Source organism: Triturus cristatus, chromosome 9, assembly GCF_964204655.1.
Source record: "Triturus cristatus chromosome 9, aTriCri1.1, whole genome shotgun sequence".
Lineage (NCBI taxonomy): Eukaryota > Metazoa > Chordata > Amphibia > Caudata > Salamandridae > Triturus > Triturus cristatus.
In genome coordinates this window covers 275,029,296-275,042,789 of record NC_140592.1, presented here as the reverse complement: position 1 = coordinate 275,042,789, position 13,494 = coordinate 275,029,296, and the positions used below count along the sequence as shown (strand labels likewise).

Below are 13,494 nucleotides of genomic sequence, written 5' to 3'. Positions count from 1 at the left end.
TGGCTCTATGGCATGTTTTTCCAACAGATAGAGAACCTCCTGCCTGAGGAGGGTGATATGTTCTTGTGATGTTCTATGTGTTTTTGGAGGAATATTTGGGGGAATGTCTGTAAGCTCCAGGCAGTAACCATATTGGATAATTTGTAGTATCCACTTGTCTGAGGTGATTGAATTCCAGACAGGTAGGAATTGAGAGAGACATACCCCGAAAGGAGTGGAATGACCGGGGGGTACCTGAAGGAAGTCACTGTTTGTTTGCAGAGGAAGTACGTGTGGAGTTGCCTCTGCCTCTTCCCTTTCCGTTGTGTCCTCTAAAACCACCTCTAAAATAGCCTCTTGATGAGGATGATTGGTTTTTACCCTTGTAAGAGGTGGAGGGAGCTTCTGTGGATACAGTTTAGGAACCGCATCGGTAGAAGGAGTGACGAAAGGAACACCCATTTGTAGATGACTGCAAACTCCCCATGGACTTTGCGACCTCCGTGTCTTTTTTCATTTTCTCCAGTGAGGTATCAACTGCTGGGCCAAAGAGATGTTCTTTATCAAATGGTTGATTGAGAATGGAGGCTTGTACCTCAGGCATGAATCTGAAAATTCTCAACCAAGCATGCCTGCGTAGTAGTACGCTAGTATTTACTGCTCAAGCTGCCGTGTCTGCTGCATCTAGGGCTCATCTGATGGAAGTATTAGTAATGAGATATTGCCTTCCTGGATAAGATCATTAGCACTAGCCTTATGCTCGTCAGGGAGAAATTGCATGAGCTTTTCTAGCTCATTGTATTGAGCCCTATCGTACAAGGTCAACAAAGCTTGTGTATTAGCAATGCACCAATGATTGGCCGCTTGGAAAGCTACTCTTTTGCCTGAGGCATCAATTAGCTTAGACTCCCTGTCAGGAGGAGGGGCCTAACCTGTGGTCTGTGAGTTAGCTCTCCCTTGCGAGCATTGGAAACCACAAGAGAGTCTAAGGGCAACTGAATTTTGATGTAAGTGGGGTCAATAGGTGCAGGTTTATACTTTTTTTCCACCCTAGGTGCAACTATTCCTGCTCTCAAAGGATCTTTGAATATTTCATCTGCGTACCTTAACATTCCTTTAAGAATTGGCAGTGTATGAGTGGCTTTCTGAGTGGAACTTAGGGTCTCAAATAGAAAGTCCTCTTCTAATGACTCCTTATGCAGGTCCACCCCGTGATATTGAGCAGCCCTGTTAAGTAGCTTAATATATCCAATGTTATCATCAGGTGGCGAGGGTCTGGACGGATATAGATCAGGGTCATTATCCGTGTTTGGGTCAGTGTGATATAATCCTCCCAGGTGTCAGTGTCCTGTGGCCTATATTGATCCTCATCCCCATCCCCATCCCCGACATCCTGTGGGTCAGGTGATAGTGGTGATGTTGGTGAATTTGTGAGTGTAAAAAGTTGGGATCATTATGGCAAGGGGGTGGAATGTACGGTGGAGAAAAGTTAGAACCCCAGTTTTTACTTTTGAGAGGAATGTGGTAATCCTCTGGCTGGTCTATTTTCAGTTTCTTTGAAGGGTGGCATGGAAATGTCTTGTTTCTGGGTTTATCACCAGCTTGTTCTGCTTCGGATCCTAATGTGGGGCATCGGGCCAAGGCTATTTAGATGGAGTGTCTTTGTCCTTACCTGCCGGTTTTTGGCGTCGAAGGTTTCGGTTCCGAAGCTTTCGGTGCCGAAGGTGTAGTTTTCGATGCCGATGGGATCGGTACCGAGGGATGTTTCGGTTTGGCTTTCGGTGCCGAAGGTGTTGGTTGGGCACTGATATGGGGCCGACTGGATCCCGAGCCGGAAGGCTTATCTTTGTGTTTCAGTGACGGCCCTGGGGCGGGGCGTCCAAAACTTTTTGTCGGTGCCGACCTTGGCCCGAAGGCAGAGGAAGGGCCCAAGGGCGTATTTTTACTCACGGTATGTTGAGCCGGAGTAACCTGTCCTCTTCTTCTATGTCAGAGTCGGCTACGGACATGGAGATATGTAGTTCTTCTTCCTCTGCTCCTTGAGTGTGATATTCTGTGTCAGAATCTTCACCGAGGATGTCCGGTGTGGAGCCGCTTTTATGTTGCATCTTGTGAGGCCGAGCCCGATGGTCAAGAAGCGTTGTCTTCGATCGAAACGATTGGCACATGTCGCAGTCTTTCTCGTTGTGTTCTGGGGACAGGCAGAGGTTGCACACTTTGTGCAAGTTGGTGCATGGAAATTTAGCTCTACACCCGGGCAGAGTTTGAAAGGAGTCCGATCCATTGACTGCTAGTGCCTTCAGCACTGGTAGGCCCGACGGCTTGCCACAAATTTTCCGATCAAAGTTGTCTTGAGTTGAGACAATACACGAAGAACGGAAAACCGCAATCGATAACAATACCGTCGAGGATAGTGGACTGCGCATCGAAGGGGTCAGAGAAACGGTGCAGAACCGGAGCTCAGCAATACACTTCTGAACCTGATGGCGGAAAAAAACAATCTGGAGATGGAGTCGATGCCCATGCGCACTATCATCGAAAGGAGGAGTCACCTACCTCTTGACTGGAAAGACTTTTTAGAAGAAAAACAAAGTGCAAACATCCACACCCAACACCAGATGGCCAGCTAAGCACAGCATCACAGCTCACATGCCTCGAACATATTGTGATGGTAAGTTTTCATAGGTAAGCAATGTTTTACTATATATATAGCTCCACATATATGTACCTTGAGGATATATACATATCTTCAAGGTACGTAGATGTGGAGTTAAGAATAGTAAATCTATACCTACCTATTTGCACTTACCTTCTCAATAGTTTGGTCCTCTATATTTTTGACACAATATTCTTTCCAAACAATATATTTTTTTCTGATATTCTGTTAGTGACCTGAGTAGGCTGGGCACCGTGTAAGTGCAAGGAATGCGCAAAATCGTTTGTAAATGGAGAATGATAAAGGCTTTCACTTCTGATTTTCATGTTCTAGAGCTGGGCTGCCAAACCTCAGTGAAGGAGGCCAGGATAGAACATGAAACTCAGACGTGAAAGCCTTACCATTCTTTGTCCTGGCCCCCTTGATATACCTCCATAAAAAAATAGTTGTCCAGAGATTTTCATTTTTATTTTGTGTTTTTGTATCATTAGAGAAGCAATTTAGCTTGGGTGGATATTGCTAATCCGGGCCGAATGTTTTTGGATGACATTTTTTTGAATGCCAGATGTGTTGCAGTGATGATGTAATATTTCAGGAACCAGGAGACCTATAAACTTGATTCTGGTGTCAAAACATAGGTTTTGGGGGTCAAGTTGTCGTACAGAGACAGAAGAAAACTCCTCAGAGAAACCCTTCTGCCATTTTGCAAAATGGCAGCTCTAGAATGATGTGTTTTATCCATCATATTGGCCATTTATTTTAATATTGTTTTTTCCAGGTTTTCTGTTGATTCAAATTTGTAAACATGAGCAAAGCAGGTGGTAGTAGAGAATCTTTACCTCCTGACTAAGTACTGCTAACTACAAACTCTGAGGACGCCTTCAACAAAGATAAATGTGTCATATGCCAAACTAATCTGAAAGAAAAGCTATCTTCAACTTTGGCTGGACAGATGAGAATTTGAGATGCTGCAGAAATACAACAAGATGAAGTTCACAATAGATTGAAACTGATGGGTGAAGTGCTACAAGTTATATACAATGAAAAAATCCTGGAAAAAAGTTGTCACAAAATAGCAGAAACCAGTGAATCACAACAAGAGTCTTCTGAGAAAGCGAAGATACCCAAACTCAATGCCCATCTACTTAGAAGACCCCTCATCCACCTCCCACAACTGATCAGAAAGCAGAGGCTCTTCAATGTGTTATCTGTGATTTAGGCAGAACAAGGGCCAAAGGAATTGATGAAAGAACAAAATACAGAGTGTGTGAGTCTCAAAAGGCAAACATGTTTTTATCTGCAGCTAGTTTCTTCCAAGATTAAGTATCAACAAGTTATAATGACATAGTACGGAGCAGGACATTTTTAGCAGCTCATGATGTAAAATCTTCTAAATCCGACAGAACACCACTTTCAAGTCCCTTTACCAGGAAAGGATTTACAATTGCTGCTCTTGATAATTCTGATTTTGAAGACAGCTCTTTTTTGTCTGGAACATCCAGCACACATGATATCGCCATGGTCCTTTTTCAAGACTGGACCATTGAAGTAGATGCTGGAAAACAGGCTGTGTCAGCTGTAGGCATAAACAAACGAAGCTGCAAACTTATAAACTAACTGCCAAACTGTGCAAAATCACTACAAGCAATCAACACATCACAGTCTACCAGAAAGTTTCAAAGTGGTTGAGGACATGGATCTTCTTTTACCTGCTGCTGCAGGCCCCAAAGCTGATTTAACTGAATTTATCATATCGCTTATTAGGTGTGGACAGAAGGCTGAAGTAAAGCCAGTTCCTCCGTGGGCTGGAATTCATACTCTGACCTCCCAGAATACCCTCCCACTAAAAAAGGATGGGTTTTTACCAGTAATACCATCTCCAGTCACAAACTACGTCACAGTATACACAGCTCTAAACAATTTCCAATCAGCTTGAGGACCAGTCTATCCTACAAATTTTCTGTGATGAAGGGGTTTTCCGTATTATAGCTGACATTTTTATGAGCAATCCAGAAGAATTTGATGATCTTTATCCAATAATGGGCATTTTCACATAACAAAAGTTGCGTTGTGGTGTGCAAGAAGTTATCTCAGTGGATGTGGCATAGACAATGCACTTATCGAGGCTGAAATCTTTAGTAGAAAAACTGTCCACTCAGTATCTGAGGCTATAGAAACATTGCATTGGAATGCTTTCTGGAACAAGAATGACAAATTAGGTTTTGCATATTTTATCTCAGAAGTGAACAAGGCAAAGGGCGCACTTCAGGGGAGAGGATGAAGCCTTACGGCTAGCACAGTCAACCTCGAAGCTGGGGAACCGGGTTCTAGTCTCGGCAACGACTCTCAACATCTTTTGATTCTGGGCAAATCACTTAATCTCCCCGTACCTAACAAAAATCAATGTGTTCATCTGTAACAAAACTGGTGCTCCTGTAAAACGCTCTGACACCTGAGATCCTCGGGTCTAGTTCACACTATACAAAACAAAAACAAAAACAAAAAAAGACAGAATGCAAAGCCAACTAATGTTCAGTACACTCAGTTCAATATCAGAACACATGAAAACCAAGTTCATAGAGTTTGTCAAAGAATGTAAGAAAAATCTGAGCTTTGCAAGTACTGGGGACATGTTTTACACATAATAGCTCTAGTGAACAACTTGGTATGTGCTGATCGGGAAGGTGATTGGGAGCTCAAGGTGAAGACTGCAGAGTCACTCATTACTGTGTTTTGCGAATTTGACTGCATAAACTAACTGAGATAAGGGTCCTGATATTTGGAAAGAGTGAAGAAGCTAGAGGTAGAAAAAACAATACCTCTACAGAAAATGTATCCAAAGACATTTTGTGGTGAAAGATAGAGAGTTCAATGCTGTGGCTCCGGATATGAAACTGGAATAGATGATCCAGAGATCACAGAAAAGCTCCAAGGTAATTGTTGGTCAGACTTGTAAAAGTGAATATGTTACTCAATGGCAGCTAGTTTAGCATAAAGTCCTTTGTATTTGCAATGCTTTTAGAGAGGCGACAAATTAAAAATTAATGGACCATCATGAAACTGTTCCTTACCACAAACTTGTGGGAAAGAGAGGGGAACGTTTTAATAAACATGTTTGACAGCCTTCTTAATGTAATGCAACTTCAAGCAAACCCTTTTAAAAAGGACCAAGCCTGTGTGAAAACATAACTCTGTGGCCGAACAATATGTGGATAATGATATAAAGACACATCTACTAGATGTCTTGAAATATAGATCGGAACTATATGCAGAACTGAAGCAGGAGAGAATTGTATTGAAAGAGAAAAAGCTGGTCGACTTAATCACTAAAGCTAAACTTCCATGCTTGAATTGCCATAGTTAAAGATTCGTCCAACCAACCACTACGAAACAGGTTACAAAAAAACAACGTTCGCAAGCACATAGAGAGAAGGATGTAGCAAAGGAAAGGGGGGAATTTATCAAAGACATTCTGTTGCATGACCTTCTTCCAACTAACGCATTATTTGATGGAGATGCTGCAACCAAACTAGTGAAGCACAACTCATACAGGAGCTAACATAAAACTTTCACCTGAAGAATTTCAATTCAAAAAGGTGTCCTCATTGAAAACTGCTGTTGTTGTGGACTATATGTCACAATTGCGAATGGTCAAGATTTCAACCTTGCAAAACTTCGGAGAGGTCGTTCAAACGGTTCTACAGATATCAAAGTCAATGTGCACCTTGCAAGAACTGCACATTTTCTTTGACTGTTATCTTGAACAATCTGTCAAAGAATGTGAGAGAATCAGACGAATGTCTACAAGTGGACCAATTGACCTTGCCTGCATCAAAAATTCAACATCTATACCTGTGCAACTTGATACATTCTGGTCATCAACGTCAAACAAGATGACCTTGGAGTTGTTAACTTGCCAAAACATCGCTGATGTTCACTGAATTTCCAATTTTTGCAAGTGGAATGATTGTCAATGAGGAGTTGGACCCTGCAGCGATATATTCCAAAGGATTGGGCCATATTGTTCAAGAACTTAACAGCAAATTGGAGGAAGTTGACCTTTGTGTTGTGCCATATGTTGAGTGGACTGTTCGAAATGGTTCCAATCGAGTCATTGTACTGTCAAATGTTACAGATGTTATTATTGGGCTATTTAGATTTGTTGCAATGTTCATAAGTCAAGGATTGTCAGAGTTATGGAAACGTTATGGAACAAGCAACAAAAGACACTTAATCCCACTTCATATTCTTTACAAGAAACTTAACCCAGAGATGCCCAGTGTTCTTATCAAGGCACATATTCATACTGGTGATGACACTATGAGCAAAATTGGAACAAAGCTTGAAGCTTTAACTGCTGAACACGTGAAGTTTCTAAAAGTATTTACAGAGACAGAAGAAGAATGTGACTTTTAAGACCTAGAAAAATACCTTGTGCATGTGTGGAAAACGAGTTCTGACTGTCACACATTTGACAATCTTCAGTAAGTGAGTTCAAGAGATCGGTCCTGCTAAGTGACCTTCCACCGACGTCATATTCTGTGCGTGGCCAAATTAAAAGAGTGTTCTACTTGATCAGGAGATGTATAAATCTTTTGGATCATGCCTATGTAGCTAAAGATCCGTGTGAATTTGGTTGGAAAGATATAGATGGGGTGCTAAAACCTTTGAAATTTCTAAAGCCTCTCTACCCACAGAACTTACACGTATATGTACTTGCAAAACCTGTGCTACAAAAAGATGTCCCTGTTGATTTGCTCTTCTCAAATTTTCAACATTCTGCAAATATGTGTCTAAACCAGAAGTGATAAACAATATTTTGTTTTCATATTCAGATCATAAACATTGCTTGGTTTATACATAATAATAATAATAATAATAATAATAATAATAATAATAATAATAATAATAATACTTTATTCGGTATAAAAAAAATACCATAAAAGTGCAGATCAAATACATCATAATATAAAAACAAAACAATCAACAGCTTAAAATTATACATATTCGATCCTTCGATGAGTGGGTACCTCTTATCACATGAAATTCATATTAAAGACCAATGAGAGGCTAACATCAAGGGCTACAAAGGTACATATAAAAAACATCAAAATTAAGAGAGGAACATAATAGTTTGACAGCTTAGAAGTGATATATATTCGCTCCCATCACAATTAAAAAAAAAAAACCTTCCCCTCTTCAAATTCATTCATTTTTTTTTTGTGCCTTTTAGAAACTGGTATTACGAGCCACATTTGTTCGTCTGGTACCTCTTGTGTTTCTGAGTCGGATGGCTGCCCTTAAAAAGTTTACAGTGCAGAACAGGGTTAGTGTGTCTGCAGACAATTTTAAAAAATAACAGGGCCACCTTTGTATGTTTAAATCTAGAAGTCTTTAGAATACTTTTTAAAAACAAACTCCTAGGTAGTGAATAACAAGGGCATAATAAAACAAAGTGAAGGGTATCCTGAGGAGACCGATGGTCGCAGCCACACGGACCCTTCAACTCTATGGACGTTGTGTATCCTGCCGGATCAGCTAATATGTGGTGCAATAGATTGAGCCTAAACCGTGTCATTATAAATCTATCATGGGCATTATGGAAATAAGATAAATAGGGCTCGATACCCAGACATGATTTAGTCAGGAGGTGTTCTCTAACTGACTGTTTAACCAGTTCCCTATCTTCCCTGCATGATATAACATGCTTCTGGAACCGGGCTTGCACCAAGGTCTTGTCATGCACTGACATTTTAGTGGGGTTATCAAAAAGATCTGCGCATCCTATGGCTTCTAAAGTCTCCTTTACATACTTAAGCCATGGGATGTTCAGTCCCCGGTCGCGGGCAAGGCAGTCTGTTATAATCTGCTTAATAAATGAGGCCTCTGTATTTGCCCATATTTTGGCCCAACAGGTTAGGGGTTTGGCTTTCAGCCTATCTCTGACATAACTGACACCCAGTTCTTCGTGAATGATGTGGGACGGTGTGCTCTGAGGCACTTTCAGTAGGTGCCGAAGGTACTTGTTTTCCTCGGTCTGCAGATGCTGCGTGTCAATAAAACCCCATACCTCGCTTCCATAAAGAATTTTGGCACAACATTTAGAGCTATATAATTTCAGTATTTGCTCCGGGGCCCAACGGCCCAACCTTCGTGCAAAGTTCATGATCGACCCAGAGCAGCTCACTAATGTGCGGCATTTCTCTTCTACAAGGGCCTTAAAATTAAGACGACTGTCAAATAATATCCCCAAATAAGAAAAGGAGTGCACCTTTCCCAGGTGATGGGAACCAATCGAGTAAACAAAGTTTTTACTCGGTTTTTTCCCTACTTCCATGATGTATGACTTAGTTAAATTGGGAGACAGATCTAGGTTCTCCATAAAGGAAACAAAGTCGTCTATCAAACCCTGGAGCCCTTTGGATGTCCGCGCGAGGAGAACTGCGTCGTTCGCACAAAGCAGGACGGGGATCCCTCTTGAGCCAATCCGCGGGGTATCAACCATTAAAGTGCTAAGTGCCTGATCCAAGCCATTTATGTACAGGGTGAACAGAAATGGGGCCAGAATACATCCCTGTCTCACCCCACTTGAACATGGAAAAGGGTCGGTGGTACTTCCCTCCTGATTGTATCTGACACTAGCAGTGGTGTTCTGGTGCAATACCTTTAGAATGTTAATAAGTCCAGGGTCCACACCAAGACCTCCCATAATTGCCCATAATTTCCTACGGTTGACTAGGTCAAAATCCGCCGTCAAGTCCATGAAAGCCAAGTACACAGTTTCTTGGCTGGCAATGGTGTACTTGGCTACCAGTAAATAAAGGTTAAGACATTGATCAGTGGTTGACTTTCCCGGCCTAAAACCATATTGGGTGTCAGTGATAATCTGTCAATCCTCCGCCCAGTCCATTAACCGGCTGAGGATAGCCCTCCCTAGAACTTTCGCTGACACATCAATTAGGGAAATGGGCCGGTAGCAAAGTGGGCTGTCCTTATAGCCTTTTTTGAAAATGGGAACGATTATGGTGGCATACCTGTGTCTACTGCTGCATTAATGACTCTGGTCAGGATTGGTGCCCAAAGATCTACCTGGCACAAGAAAAGATCAGGAGGAATCCCATCAGGGTCCAGTGCCTTATTTCGAGTCAGTCCTTCAAGTGCTACCTTGATCTCCCCCAGGGTGAAACTTATCTGGTTGATAGACTGCTCCCCCCCTTCTGCTTCCGTCTGGGCCTCATTCAGGCAGTGATTGTAAAGCCCATGGAAATGCTCATACCATGATTCTGTCAGGATGTGATTAGCTACCCTTGATTTATTTGCCTCTTGGAAGCAAGAGTCATTTATAACTTTCCAGAAAGCAGTTGTGTTATTTAGCTCTATCGCTTCCCTTAAGTCCTCCCAAGCCTGCTGCTGCAAACTAGTTTTACGGCATTTTACTGCCGATTTATAATTTGCCCTACATAGGGTCACCCTCCTCTTATCTCTTGGGGAGGATTTTAATGCTAATTTCAGCTCTCTCAGGGCGCGGGAGCACTTTTGGTCAAACCACCTTGGGTCACTCGTTCTTTGCTTTGTATGTTTTGGCCCTAAGCAAACCATCAATTAGATGGGCAATACCCTCGAATGTCATGACCAGTTCAATACCCTCCACATTTGGGTTTAGACAGTCCGCGATAAGCTGTTGGCCATTTTCAGCTAATGCTCTGTAAGAAGCTTCGCCGTTAGTCTGTGACCATCTGAGCCTCCTCCCTTGATCTATAGCACATACCACCCCCCCCACTCTCTGTGGATTCTTGTAGGGATTTACCTCCACGAGGGACATGACTTGAAGGTTATGATCACTGAAAATACTTAGACATATTTTGTAGACGGATAACCTGAAAATTTTTAATGTAAACTAGCCAATCCTCATTTTTAAATTTAGTACCTAAGCCTGCTATATTCCAGGATATTATCTTAAAATCCCTCAGGCTATGGTCGTCTGGAATATCTGGTGTAAGGCAAAGTAGGGGACTGTGGGGTTCTGTGAGTGGGTAACTATGCTCTTGCGTGCCAGGTCCCAAAAGCTCTAAATATGATGGACTTGAGGTGTCCTCATTTGGATTTGCCCTAGCGGTTCCTCCCAAGTCTGTGTTAGAAAGATGACTCCCCACACCATGGCCGCCCCTATTTACCCCCGGCCTATCCAGTCAATCAATATCATTTAGATGCCTCACATTCTTAAGTGAAGCATACCGATTCCATACTGAGATTGTTGAACCACCCCCATAACTTCCCACCATATGGCCCTTGTGTTCACCACTGTTGTTCGGGTTAATCGTATGCCTATAAAAGAAGCCCAGGGGTAGCATTTTAATGTTGGAGCCACCCTCATCATGATGAAACCCCTTACTTAGCGTGAGCAGGTTATGTACAAGCTCAGAGTGCCTTAAATTCACGATCACGCAGTCCCCTGGAAAACATTTCCTGGACTTGCCCATCCAGGACACCCTTCTGACCATTAGAATATGCTTGTGATTAATAATGTTGAATCCTGCGTTTCTACTCATCCAGTGGGCTGCCTTATTAATCAACATTAGAGGGGTTTCTTCTCCATCACTTATACAAGCCGGAACCCCTGTCAGAACCACTGTGCATTTCTATATGTGTCTCTTCTTCCTCTATTATAGCCGCTATTTTGGAAAATGGAGGAAGGCTTGCTCTGAGGTGTTATTTGCTGTCCCCTAAGACTACTTGACCGCCAAAACCTATGCTTTGACACCAAAATGATGTCTGCAGGTCTCATGGTTCTTGAAATATTACATCATCATTGCAACACATCTGCCATATTTAAAAATGTTGTCCAGAAAAATCCAGCCTGAATCAGCAATGTCTACCAAAGCTAAATAACTTCTCTAATGATCTAAAAACACAAGTAAAAATTGGAAATCTCTGGACAACAATTGTTTTACGAAGATATATCAGGGGGCTGGGATTATCTCTATTTGCAAACGATTTTGTGCATTCCTTGCACTCACACGGTGTCTGGCCCACTCTATAAACATTTGGTTTATTCATGAATATTAAACTGCTTGAAATGTTAACACTCTAGATGAGGAATATGTTCTTATAATCAAATCCACCTCAGTCCCCACAAATGATAAAGGAAATGCAAATAGCTATTGTTATGTTAAGTTAAAGCCCCAGTCTGTGTTTTTAACTGAAAACTGCCATCCACATCAATCAAAAATTAAAAACACAAAAGACCCCGTCACACAAGGTACTTTGACCGAGCTATTTCTGGTATAAAGAATGTTATTTTCTATGGTAAAAAAAAAAACACACGTGGAAATTTAACTTGTTAGTAATTAGACAAGGTATTTGTAAATGTGCTATTGCAGAATAGGAACGTGGGCTAGTGTCCCCGTTTTTGACAAGTTCTGCCAGTCCTGTACCCTAATTTGCCCCTCAGCAGACCAATGAAATGGCATATGCTAATAAGGTTGCAGAAGTTCAGCAAACTGATACCCTACACCCTTCTTAAACAAACAAGGCAAGAAAGGTCAAGTGAGTGACATAGGCAGCTCACACTGCGAACAACTCTGAACACAATACTGTACTGTGGCACTATTATTTTATATCCACTTGCTACGTTTTCTCATTCTAATAGGGATATGTGAACACAGAAGGAATGTTCATCCATTCAGTTTTAAGTCATTCGCTCACTTCCGTGTGAAGCGTAATTAAAATTCAGCATCTGCGTCACTAGGTACCCGCAGATTGAAGCTACGGCGGCCAGGGAGTGACAAAGACCGGAATGCAGACTCGTCAAGGCTCTCCCCCACTCGAACGTCTCGTGCCCTCTCCCTCCTGCTGGATCAGGTTTCCCACTCAGCGGCCATGCTGCTCTCTGCGCCGTGGCGAATATCTCTAGTGTGCTGTTAATATCAATAAAAAAACAATTTCTGTCTCCCAGTAGAGGAAAAAACGCCTTCCTATTAAGGAGCCCACATTCCAGGAGGGCGACCCTTCTCGGACGACAACTAAGACCTCTATTTCTGCGATAATGTTATATTCTCGAGTGTGTGTACACTATTTTGAGATTTTTATGAAACAATGGGTGCATTATAACATGCCACTCGTAAAACAGGATTAGTTTCAACAAAGAATCAATCACAACGCTGGCTATACAATTATTTTTCAATGCAACGCCTGTTTTGCAAGTGCAACCTAACTTTTTCGCTGTTTCTAGTCAGGGTGAAAGGATACCCGACCATGCGTGCTCGCTCTGTTTCAATGGACCGAGAACGACTGTGATTTCATACACAGATGTTCTAAAGCATTTATCAGCACTCGTCAAATTTATAAAAAGACAAAGGCAAAAAGTGAAAATGAAAAATTATTGTCGACGTACCTGTAAATGCAAGGCGCAGGAGCTGCAGAGTGATGGAACCGCACAGATGCAATTTTTCCTCGAGAAGAAAAGACCGCGGAGAGTTTGAAAACAGTGAAGCACTTTGTTTGACTATCCCAGCCTGCAGAGCATTCCCAGCGTGAAAGGGGACTGGAGGTATGCGGTCTAAACAAAACAAAAGCCACTGCCTCACGGCAGATTAAATGTGCAGGAAGAGGTCCCTTGGCGTAAACACAAACACTCCGAAAAGGAGTGACTGTTTCAACTCAAACGTTTTGTGCATTTTACCTGTCATGTCCCTCACAGGGTGTATGGCCTGTGTTGTTATTGGAAACAACTGTGTTCATAGCTCACGATGCTCTTCGTGGTTATATAACAGCCCTCTTCAGAAAAAAAACACGTTTCTCGCCTTTAGCAAAAAAAAGAACACTGAAATAATTAAGACCGTGATAAATAAAGCTCACAC

At 42.1% G+C, this 13,494-nt stretch overlaps 1 protein-coding gene across 10 annotated transcripts in view; it reads right to left on the bottom strand.

Moving 5' to 3' along the window:
• FOXP1 (forkhead box P1) overlaps positions 1 to 13,110 on the bottom strand; it is a 1,129,017-nt gene extending 1,115,907 nt beyond the window's left edge. For 2 of the 10 annotated variants that reach the window (XM_085624906.1, XM_085624905.1), the window contains exon 1: positions 13,029 to 13,110. The gene's annotated coding sequence lies outside the window, so the exon portion shown is untranslated. The remainder of the gene's footprint in view (positions 1 to 13,028) is intronic. The other 8 variants (XM_085624913.1, XM_085624911.1, XM_085624917.1 and 5 more) reach the window with 6 other exon arrangements.
• Positions 13,111 to 13,494: the final 384 nt, after the last annotated feature.